This window comes from Lepisma saccharinum, chromosome 7, assembly GCF_977018435.1.
Source record: "Lepisma saccharinum chromosome 7, izLepSacc3.1, whole genome shotgun sequence".
NCBI lineage: Eukaryota > Metazoa > Arthropoda > Insecta > Zygentoma > Lepismatidae > Lepisma > Lepisma saccharinum.
In genome coordinates this window covers 94,253,438-94,265,844 of record NC_139235.1, presented here as the reverse complement: position 1 = coordinate 94,265,844, position 12,407 = coordinate 94,253,438, and positions in this window count along the sequence as shown.

Sequence of the window (12,407 nt, the reverse complement as noted above, 5' to 3'; positions counted from 1 at the left end):
GAGCCTCCTATCAGCAGTAATGTGTGGATGGGCAGTGGAGATAAATGTGTAAGGTACTTTTACATCTTTTCGCCGATAAAGTTGACTTTTCAGAATTGCAAACAGAGCTAAAAGCTTCAAATTTGCTTTCACTGTCGTACGATACAGTTTCTTCTATGAACAAAAAATACCTTGTTGATGGGAAGTGCAGGTGCTTGCATACGATAGTTTTTAATAATTTTTTTTTCACTGATAAATTACACATTTCCAAACTCGAAACAGTGGTGATTTACTCTCACAGTAATTTCTGCAATACTTCATCTTTCCCCTATGACACATTGAAAAAAAATCATTAAACATTCAGAACCATTACTGACTGTGCCATCATTTATGTTCAAGGACCAGGTTGCAATTGTGCACTTTCAATATTGTAATGGCATGTTCCACATAAGCACATATTACAGACACTATTTGTTTGTGCATATTTTTATCTTATGCTGCTCCTTATCCTTACCTCAGTAGGTTAGGTTGGTCAGGTTTGTAGTGCGTAGCCAGTGATTTATTCACACATCACCAAAAATTTTCACGAAGTCCAAATGTATGGTCATTTTGGCTCTGAATTAACCTTACACCCCCTAACATGAACCCCCCCCCCCCCCGATGGAAGATTCGTGATAAATAACTATTAAACATTATAATTATGCTCCAACATGCTTCATACTTACGCCTCCCTGATGGTGCAGTGGTAATGTCGTCGCCTTGTAATCAAGGGGTCCTGGGTTCGATTCCCACAGGAGTCGCATTGTGGTTTGGATCCCACTTTAAACTGTAGATCCAGTCCCAATTAGCCTTACTGTGCATAAAGTGTACTTAAAACATCAATCAATCATAAGTAAGTTTAATTTTTAATTTGGTAACCTTAATATTTCTACTGTCTCTATCTCTCGCCTTGCACATGATGTTTTCCAGGTTTTGAGAAGCTTCCTCTGATAATGGCACTTTGAAAACATGTTGGCTTAAACCACAGCCAGCTTTATTCAATAAAGCTGGCCGTGCTTAAACCCCTATTTCATGATGTACTTTCTCAAATTAATACATTCTTCATTAACCCAATTAAAAGTGTGATCATGTTTCAAGTTTGTGGAATGCGAAACTTACGGTTTTAAGTTGTGGGAAGCAATGAGCAGGGGTCAGAAGTAGCGAGCTACTTGTAGCGTTGCTACTGTAGCTAGCTACAAAATTTGTAGCTGTAGCGATGCTACATTTTGAAAATTGTAGTTGTAGCGGTAGCGAAAATTTTTTCGCTACAGCTACATTTTTCTCAGAATTTTGAGGTGAATTTAATGTGGCAACAGCGTCAGAAAAAATCGACAATAACTCTTAATTTTGCACGAGGTTCATTAAGACAGTCTGTTACATGAAGACACAGATTATCTAGATTGTAGGTTATAGATATCTGCGTAATTTATTTAATTAGTATCTGAATAATAAAGATATCCACATAACTAACTGACATATATGAATATATTCCAGCTAACAGCTACGTTTTTTATCTGCATCATTATTTTGGAGAAAAACATGCCTAGTTTGCTGCGCCGCTGGAAAAAGTGCCTTGTTTGCTTCACCCCCGGAACAAATCTTGTGGATATCCATGGTGTAAGAGACATCAAAATGTCATTAATTGCTGTGTAAAATATAACTTGCGGTGCAAAAACGAGCGATGGATTTTCCACTGCACTGACAAAGGAATAGTGCCAGCAATAAATGGCTCAGTACGTTAACAGCATTGATCATCGTCAATATACAGAATCTCACCAGCAAGAAATTATTGTTACAAGAATGATATACAGTTTCTGGAATTACAATTATTTTCGCGATAATTTTTGTTCACAAATTTTAAAATTACAATACGTTTAGAACACTCAGGTTTACACGACAGTTTCCTAAATATATTTTATCATATTGCAAAAAGTATGCAGAAACGACAATTTTCTTTAGTTAATATACATTGTTTTCAAATTTATGTATTTTTCCTACTTTCCTGTAACTTTTGCTAATCATGACATTCTCATCATCATCCTTCGCCGTTTCCTGCCTCTGGCTGGGTAGGCATAGAAGTCAAGCCTCTTCATTTTTTCCTGTTTTTCCACCATTCCTCTCTTTCTACGTTGTTCCAATCTTGTCCTCTTCTCCTAACACTCTCTGCTATCTGCTTTTTTCACCAACATCTTGGTTTCCCCCTTGGCCATATTCTCCTTTTGCATTGTTAGCTCTTACTGGTAGTCTTTCTGCATCCATCCTCTTCATGTGTCCGAACCATCTCATGTGTGCCTGATCTAGTCTGTCCTGAAGCTTCACCACACCCACTGCCTGTCGGATCTCCTCATTCCTTATTCTATCCCTTCCTCAAGACTCCTTAAAAATTTCATCTCCACTGCCCGCATCTTCTTTTTGTTTCTCTATGACATTGTCCAAGTCTCTGATCCAGTAATTACTGGCACATAGTATGTGTTATATATTACCTTCTTGCATTTCATAGGTACACCCCTGTTCCATATTAATCTTCGAACGCTTTGGTATAGTCCACCACCCATTTGTCCTCTTCTGTTTACCTCCTTATCTATTCTTACACTTCTCTCAATCATAACAATGAGTATGAATGGTTTATTTAATTATTCTCTTATCTAGTCGCTTTCTGTCACTTTCCGCTAATTGTAAGTACGAGGAAGAATGTTGAATGATGAGCAGTGTGGGGAATGGAGGAGCAGGACGATCCCATCCTCCCAACTTCACGTGTTTCCTAGTTTTTGTTTTGAGTCCATTTTATGCATAGATAAGCTGACCGAGACTGGATCCGAACTACTATGTGCCTCCGCTGGGTATCGAACCTGGGGCCCTTTTGTAATCAAAGGGCTCCAGGTACTTTTCATTCAAATTGCTGCCTTCCTATCAGTCTACAAAAAAAGGAAATATTTATTCTGAAGAAAAATATGTTGATGTGAACATGAATACGTAATCCTACCAAATTTTATTTGTGTATAGTTGTAATCATTAATTTGGATAACACCTAGTGTTGCCCACGGGACGAGATGGGACAGGCTTTTAAAAATTCGAGACGAGATTGATCATGTGTCCCGAGACACGTGTCCCATGTGTCCACATGGTTGTTTTTAATTTTTTTATGCAGAAGTAGCGAAGTAGTGAGTAGCGTAGCGAGCTACTTTTTGGTAAATGTAGTTGTAGCTGTAGCGAAGCTACATTTTGGAAGAGTAGCTGTAGCAAAGCTACTTTTAAAATGTAGCGTTCTGATCACTGGCAATGAGTATGGTGAAATTTGATTACATAAGCTGTCAAAATTGTAAGTAGTAGTTACTGGAAGTGATTTTTACATTGGGTAATGCACATAAAGCCGAACATGGTGGGAAAACTTGCAGTGATCTCACATGTCTTACTTAACCATTTTTGAAAGGGAACAGTATTTCTTCCACTTTAAAAAAAATCTTGCTCACTTGGAGTAGTGGGAAAATGTTAAGACAGTGTAACAAAATTTGTCTTCCTCAGTCCTAAGCATTTTGATACAGTTATTGTTTATATTTTTTATGTTTAAGAACAACATGTACATTTTTTTAAAATTGTATTGCTTTGAAAGGGGAAGATGGTAACACGGATAATGGTCATGTACTTGTGCACAAAAACACACGCCTGTGGGATATGTAAAGAAAATTTAATTCGGGAAAATTGATGTGAATGTATCTGCCCAGAATGTCACCCTAGACCAGTGGTTCTCAAAGTGTGTGCCATGCCTCCATGGGACACTGAAAAGTTCCAATATTTTCATTGAAATGACAGTTACTTTTTAGTTTACACATGGTTTTAGAATCGGACCATCAGTTTAGGTTTAGAATTCTTCCAAATATGTGTTTTTAATATTATATTAGTACTTTTTACATACAAAATGTTTCTGAATTTGAAATATGTTTATTTTTTAACTTAAGGCAAGGAACTTAACGACACTAATGAGCATTTTAAATGTTAGATAGGCCTACATTCTGACTTAGGTGCTGTGGGAAAACGTGAAACACTAAGGACATGTCGAAACGAAAATGTTTGGGAACCCCTGCCCTACCATAGGTATGCATCAAAACCTCTTGCTATGAAACATGTATAGCCTACTATAGAAATATATGTGACAGAAAAATCATTCTGCAGGAACAGTGTAGTAAGCATGTCCAGTGGTAAATGGTGCTATTAAGAAGGTGGTGAGAGTTATTTTAAAGTAATAAATACAGTACATTGACAATCTCAGAAGGGGGTAAATTTATCATCCAATTGTCCCATTTTTCGTAAGGAATAAAGAAAATAAGATTCATCAAACAAAACAAACCCCACTCCCCAGCAGCCATATTCAGCATTTCAAAATCATGTTATTGATGCACAAACTTCTTGCAATTACAACTTTCAGTCCATGAATAAAAATGTGTGTGTGTTTGGGTAAATTCACAACAAATATGAGAACACTCACTTCACCTATGCATCCTTTCCACAACAACAAATGCAAGAGCATTCTGAAAGGTTCTGAGACTAACCGAAAAGCAATACCAACATCTTGCTTACTACAGGGTGTACACAAAGTGTCTTCACACATTTTAATTATTAATAAACCAGAAACTAATAAAGATACAAATAAACTCTAAAAGTTTTATGTCTTGTATCAGTACACTTTGATATGTGTTCATTTTGTCGCACAGAATGTCAAGACAATAGATTTTTCGCACGTTCGGGTAAGCATGTCGACGTCAACAGTAGATATTGCGTTGTTTATTCTGGCGTTATTTTCATCACTTTTATAAGGTTCATCATGTTTTGAATGATTGCTTGCTGGGAAGATGAATTTGACGTGGTGGTCTGATTTAATAAACCATGCGATAGCGACTTTGTATGTCTACATACTGACCCATGTGAAAAAATTATCATCATCTTGGCATTCTTAGTGTGGCAAATGGAGCACACATACTGTATTGATACAGGACATAAAACTTTTTGAGCTTATCAATCATTACCACCAGTTAATTTGTATCTTCATTAGTTAAGTTATTAATTAAAATGTGTCTTGACACTTTGTGTACACCCTGTATTATTTCTCATGGAACTCGTTTAAATAGGTTACAATTATGCTATAGAACTGTAGGTCATGTCAGGGTGTAAGAGGCGACCTTCAGGCAAGGCACCAAAAAGTGACCCTCAGTTCCACATAGTACAGCTTGGTAACCTCGCGGTGTCAGGGTTAACCATCTAGGGATGCTGAGGGGGTGCGAAGTTGAAAGAACATGAAAAATAGATTCATGCATTAGTCACTACATCAAGTACTAATCAACTTTCACAGGCTTCCATGAAAATGTGTCGGTCAAAATTAACATTTCTAGTGCTAGCTTCAGTTTTGCTTGCTTTGATGACAGGAACCATGAGTTTTTTTTTTTAATTTGAAACTAACAAAGCTTGTTCAAAGCAGGCTAAGACATATATTGTGTCAAACTGTAAGAAAGTGGTCAAAGTGTAAACATAACACAAATTACGAGGATTGGGGAGTGAGTCATGGCAACCCAGTAATAATTCGACAATCGAAGGATGTATTAAAAATTTGTTGTATACAACTGAAAGAGTATCCATTATGGATATTTTGTTGGTAGGAATCATGAAAGAAAAGCCAAGCAACCCTGTGACATACACATGTTACAAAAACTTGTCTGATTATGACAAACCTTCGAAATAATCTCCCGCATTGTCCACAGCACGCTGCCATGGAAGACGTCGAATATCATCGGCAGCAGCATCCTCTTCACCATGCCTGAAGTTTTTGTGATCTACGACGCGCCGTTTGGTAGAAGTGTCCAGATCTACTCATACTGCATAATGCAATCATACTCCACGATAATGCAAGGCCACATACAGCACGGGACCTACTGCGCAGATGGGGATGGGAGGAGTTGGAGCCCCCAGCGTATTCACCGGATTTGTCACCATGTGATTTTGACCTCATCCCCAAGGTGAAGGAACCACTGCGTGGTACATGATATGCGACCTGCATGGACATTGAAAATGCTGTGCGACAACAGATCACCTTCAGGCATGGTGAAGAGAATGGTGCTGCTGATGGTATTTGACGTCTTCCAAATTGATGGCAGGGTGCTGTGGACAATGCGGGGGATTATTTCGAAGGTTTGTCATAATCAGACAAGTTTTTGTAACATGTGTATGTCACAGGGTCAGACAGGTTTTTGTAACTTGTACATTAATACATGTGTATGTCACAGGGTTGCTTGGGTTTTCTTTCATGATTCCTACCAACAAAATATCCATAATGGATACTCTTTCAGTTGTAACAAATTTTTAATACATCCTTCGATTGTCGAATTATTACTGGGTTGCCATGACTTACCCAACCCTCGTAGAATCAATTGAACTATGTAGTGAAATTCAGAGAAAGAGAATCTTGCTTTTATCAACAATGTTTAAGAAATAAAACCTAAAACAACTCACATTAAGCTGAGGGTAATTATCGAAGATCATAAATGGGCCAACTAATAAACAATAGCAAGTTATAATATGGCAGTGTAAGAGTTTAAAGTGTTTTCGGAAAAACACTGCGCCCCTGCGGATAACTGCAATGTTGCAGACCAACAAGGTATCTGGACCTATGGCCATTATAATTGTCCGTAGGGCTGTGTTTGTCATGTGTGCAGAGAGCCCATTTAGGAAGAATTCACACCAGAGCAACATGTGACATATGCCACTTGGGAATAAGCAAATCAGCAGCAAAATAGACTGCAAGCCTGGTGAAATTCTCAAGTTATACGTGTTGCATGTCACTTCAGTGTGAATTCTACCTTACAGCCTCAGCTTTTAATAGGTAAAAACATTTTAGTCCTCACAGATAGTGTAGTTTTAGCTTGTCTTTAGCAATGAATGAATTAGTTAGTTTTAGAAATTGAAATTGAGTTGATGTTTTAAGTCCACTTTATGCACAGTAAGGCTAATCGGGACTGGACCTACAGTTTAAAGTGGGATCCGAACCACTTGTGCCTCCACCGGGTATCGAACCCGGGACCCCTCGATTACAAGGCAATGACGCTACCACTGCGCCATGGGGGAGGCCCTAGAAATTGAAATAATTAAGTTTTTAGTAAAGATTAGGGATGAGCCGATACCTGTGGTATCTGTATCTGAGGAATTCATCTAAAAACCATGCCTGGCTCCACCTGCCACGACTGCCGAGATCAGCTGAACCACGGCGAACACTACCGAGACGTCATGGATGCACTAATCTCAGCACATCGGATTTTGCCTTTGCCACCGGAATGGTCGTGGGTAACAGCATTGCACTCAAGAAGAACCATAGCAGGCCTGGGCTCTCATTTCGATGCGCTAAACTTTGCGTATTTCTAGCCGTTCCATACTGCCATTTGACTAATTTCACACCAATTTTTTTAATATTCTGGCTCCCTTTTTTTTTTTTTGTTCTTCCCTAATTTAAAAAATAATATATTATTATTATTTTATCGCCTCATCTGCCGATGACCGGATAGTAGGTCATGTCAACAGAAAGTTGTAATTGTTCATTTTCTAGTATTTCCTCAGTTTGGATGATGATACTATCATTAACCCAATGTTGGTTGACTGTTGTCAAGTCAGAGTAACGCCAATGGTCAACATGTTAGCACGACACGATCTTTTTTGGTTATCAATATAATTTTTGTTCATTATGTGAATATTCCACATCGTTGTTGTGTCATGTCCTGTGGACCATGAACATTTATTCAAGTTTGATTGTTGTTTTCGTCGTGTGATACCTGTCAGGATACTGAGTACAGAGTCGTGCAGGATTCTAAAGAACTAAACTAAATGTTAAATTTTTGTTAAGGAATTAAGAGAAAATTCTGACATTTGGGCCCACCAAACTGATCATCCTAGCTACATCCCAGATTGAAAGCAACTTCACTAACAAGATTTGTATATAACCGGTACAGTTAGTCAGTCAAATTTATCCTCTTTGAAACCTGGGCATCTCAAAGTCGACAGCATTTGTTTTTTTTTTTTTTTTTTTTTTTTTTTTTTTTTTTTTTTTTTTTTTTTTTGAAGAAAAACTTTTATTACTTCAGATTAATATTATAAAATCCCAGATATCAAAGAAGATGGGTTTGTAGTGTCCAAGAGGCTGCGTAATTTCCATCCTCATTTATGAAAAGTGGAAACTCCAATTCAGACCCCCCTCCTTTTTTAGATTGTTTTAATTATTTTTTAGGGGTTGTGAGCATTAGAAAGGGAAGGATTAAATTATATCCACTTCATTGCTAATTTGGACTGGTCCCACAGTTTAAAGTGGAATCCGAAGCACTGTCCCCCACCAGGTATCAAAGCCAAGATCTGGGTTATGGTGCCATTGGGGAGGCCCACCTATTTAGTTACAGTCCGGCAGAATTAACTTGAGACAAATGGCTGCCGGCGCCGCTGCAGGAGTACCAACCTAGAGCGAACACTTTACACTCACGTGAATCACGGGCAATCAGCTGACGATGGGAGATTTGAAAAATAATTACATTGTGTAATGGAAATATCACTGATTTGGCTTCTATCCATTTATCGCGCTGTCGAAACAATTACACACGAACACTCACTAATACACGAAATAAAAAATCAGAAAGAAAGCTCTATGCACTGCCACTTCGCTTGCTTCACCAGTCACTGCACGTGAGTCCTTTCAACAGTTGGAAACATTTTGCGTGCCCGAACATTAGAGTTTCCATTGGCCCGTTACAGCGGAATTCGAGTGCATTTGCATCACTCACAGAGAGGCCATTTCTTTCAAGTTAATTCTGCGGGACTTTAGTTGGTGAATTGTCAGGATGCACGAGCATCTGTTTTTCCATTAGTTTATTTTACAAGCTGGAATAGACTGAGGTCTGCAACTCTCTACTACACTTCTGTAGCAACTCATTCCCCCCCTTGTACTCGTAGTCTGGCATATGTTATGCATTGTCATGCAAAGTGTCATTATTACATGGCTGAGTCTGCTGCCACGCACGTGTCAGCAGTAAGAATAAGCGTCAAATTTGCTCCTGCCACGTAATTCGTTACAAATCTTAAGAACAGATTGAGATGAGAGAAATGCAAGTTTATGATTAGTGGGAATGAATGTACATGTAAGTTAGAACCTTTTCCTTTAGAAAGCATTTAGCGATATTATTTTAATGCTAACGGAACCTAACCTAACTACGAGAGCATTCAGGTTTATTATTAGAAGAATGCTAAGGGACCTAATCTTAAAACATTTATGTGAAAGTAATCGCTACAACTTCACAGTATGTGTTACAGACGTAATTGCATACATAGCATGATGAAATCTCGATAAAACAAAGACCGAATTTGCTGCCACGTGCATCTCTCTTGAGGTTCCAGCAGAAAAAAACGTGGCAGCAGACACTACCTTATTACATGCTCAAATCAATTTCATTCAGTCATTGATTCCAGATTTGGCCATAGCCACCAAGTATTTACATTCTAACCATATAGTTCACGTTCCTCATATGATCATGATAATCATACATTGAATCACTTAAAAAATAAACAAAACGTGCATAATGCTTACCTGGCATGTTTTCAATGTAGGGTCTGATCTGTTTGCCCGAAATATGGCAGCAGGTGTGATTTTGTGCAACGAATTGTGGGAGAAGTTGTTCACTGAATCATCCATTTTAGCAGCATTTGTTCCAAGACAGAACAGACAAAACTACTCTTGTCAAAGCAATGAATTTGAATATTAAGGCCAGATGTATACTGAAAACCTGAAATGTAACATAAGGATCACATTTATCTGAAATTGTGCACAAATGAAAAGTTAAGCAATGATATATAACACACTACATAACTTTCATAAACAAATTTTATTTGTTACCTTATTAGCTAACAGATCATTTTGTACATCCAGTAGAATACACCATTTGTACAATCCTAATCAATTTATACTTTTCTATTATTTTCTGCATTTATTTGTGAAGACTGAACATATTCCAAGAGAGAATTAATTGGAAAGTTATTGTTTGCATTTTCAGAATTTTTTGTACAATAGCACCAAGAGACCAATTTTAGTATGACAATAAAGTTTATAATCATATTAAGATTTGAAATGGTTAGGCTAAGTTCAGAGTTCCACATTTTTGCAATATTAATAGGTTATGGTTATATGATTACTCCAAATTTATTCATTTCATGCAATTAAATATTTCTGAAATTATCATATGAACTAATTTTAATAAGTATGATGTTTAAAAAAGCCAATTTGTATATTAGGACAAAATTATCAAATTGTGCAATATTTTTGAATTCATATTTAAGAGTTTTTTTGGCTGATACCAAAAACAATATCTTCAAACAAATAAGAAATATTCAAATTTATAATTAAATTTATTGAATCTTGTTCAATGGATCGCTTGGTCCCGTTTAATTTGGATCTCGTCAGAGACTGAGGTGACAGTACAAAATACTCGTCGTTAACCTACAAACCGTGACTTTTGTGACTGATTGGTTTTTTCCCTTTTTTTTAGCGTACATGTAACTAGTTGATGGACCAGAACATTATAGAGGCGTGCGCTTCTCCTTATGCATCCCCTTGTTTCCTCGTCGATAAGAAGGACGGTGGACATCGCCTTGTATGTAGTTATAAGCATTTAAATAGACTCATCGCCTACGACAATTTCCCGCAAAGCCGTATCGATTTGATTTTTCAACATTTACAATCTGCTAGGGTATTTTCCTGCTTGGATCTCTGCAAAGTTTCCATCAGATACGGTTAGATGAGCCCAGTAAAAACTTAACTGCTTTTGTCACCTCCTTTGGTCAATATCGGTATACCAGGGTTCCTTTTGGTATCAATCTGGGTACTCAACTTTTGACACGTGCTCTGGATAAAATTTTGGGTCCCTTTAAATATAAATTCCTGGTCAACTACGCAGATGACGTATTGATCTTCAGCCCAGATGAGGAAACTCACTTGAAGCATCTTAAATTGGTTCTTCAGGCATTTCGAGAAGCTGGGTTAACTGTCAATCCCATCAAATCCAAATGGATGCAAACCGAGGTCAAATATTTAGGATATATTTTACGTGAGGGGCAACTTGTTTTAGACCCCGACCGTATCTCTGCGATTCAGGACATGCCTATATGTAACTAGTTTCGTTCCACGGACTCTTTGCGCGTCTTCTAAATTTTTATTATTATTATTATTATGTACGCAACCTCTCAGTTACATGTTGAATATAATTCAAATGTTCACAAATGTGTTCACACATTACCATCATCACTGAAAGACCACGTTGTAAATGAAACCCTGGGGCACAAAACTGATACCGATAAACCTGCATTCTGCAGACTTTTTTACACTATTGTTGATCGAATGATAAATGAGCTGGAAAGTCGTTTCAAAGATAAAGCAACTTCCAGTGTTCTGGTTGGAATTCAGCACATGTCACCTTCTTTACTTACAACAAATTTTGACTTGTTTTTGAACCCTCAATTCTTGAGTGTTTTTTGTGACTATTTTCGATTACAAGTGCCGATCGCTGAAATCATGGTTGCAAAAAATTACCTAAAGAACTTGATATACAACATCACATCCATAGTACATTTAATGAACGCCATTCCAAAAGACATGTTTCCAAACTTCTGCAGAATGTTGCAAATTGCAGTGACAATTCCTGTGACATCAGCATCGTGTGCCAGTGAAGGAGTTTTAGCTGTTTGCAGTGAAGGAGTTTTAGCTGTTTGAAGAGAATCAATACATTTTTGCGTAATAGTATGGGCCAAGACAGACTTTCCTCACTTGCAATACTGGCCATAGAAAAGGAAGTGTGTCATGAATTGTGTGTGGATTGTGTTATTGATATTTTGCAAGAAATTCGAACCACAGAGTGCAGCTGATACATAAAGACATAGTTCATCAGCATTAGAAAAACAGGACAACAATATCCATCTGTTTTCATAAAAATTAATGCAGTAAGTCTATGTTAGTTTTAATTCCTTATGATTGTTATATATTATTGTCTTATTCAGTGATTTATCTACACCCCCCTAACACCCCCCCAACACCCTCCCAAATTTTGGTGAACACCCCCCAAGCAGAAAAGTGGAACACCCCCCCCCCCCTACAGGATGGTGTAAATATGGATGTTTATATCAACAATAGAATGACAATACTTCAACATTAACAGAAAGGAATCATTTGTAGCTGAGGAAGCGTAGTCCAATGGACCTTCCGATCAACTAAAACCAAAGTGTCAAGGAAGGAGGGTGGAATGTGCAGCATCGTCATTTCCTGGAAACAGCAGCACCCTTGACAAGGCTTTGGTCAGCTCTAGGGAAGGGACACTGCCATCTGG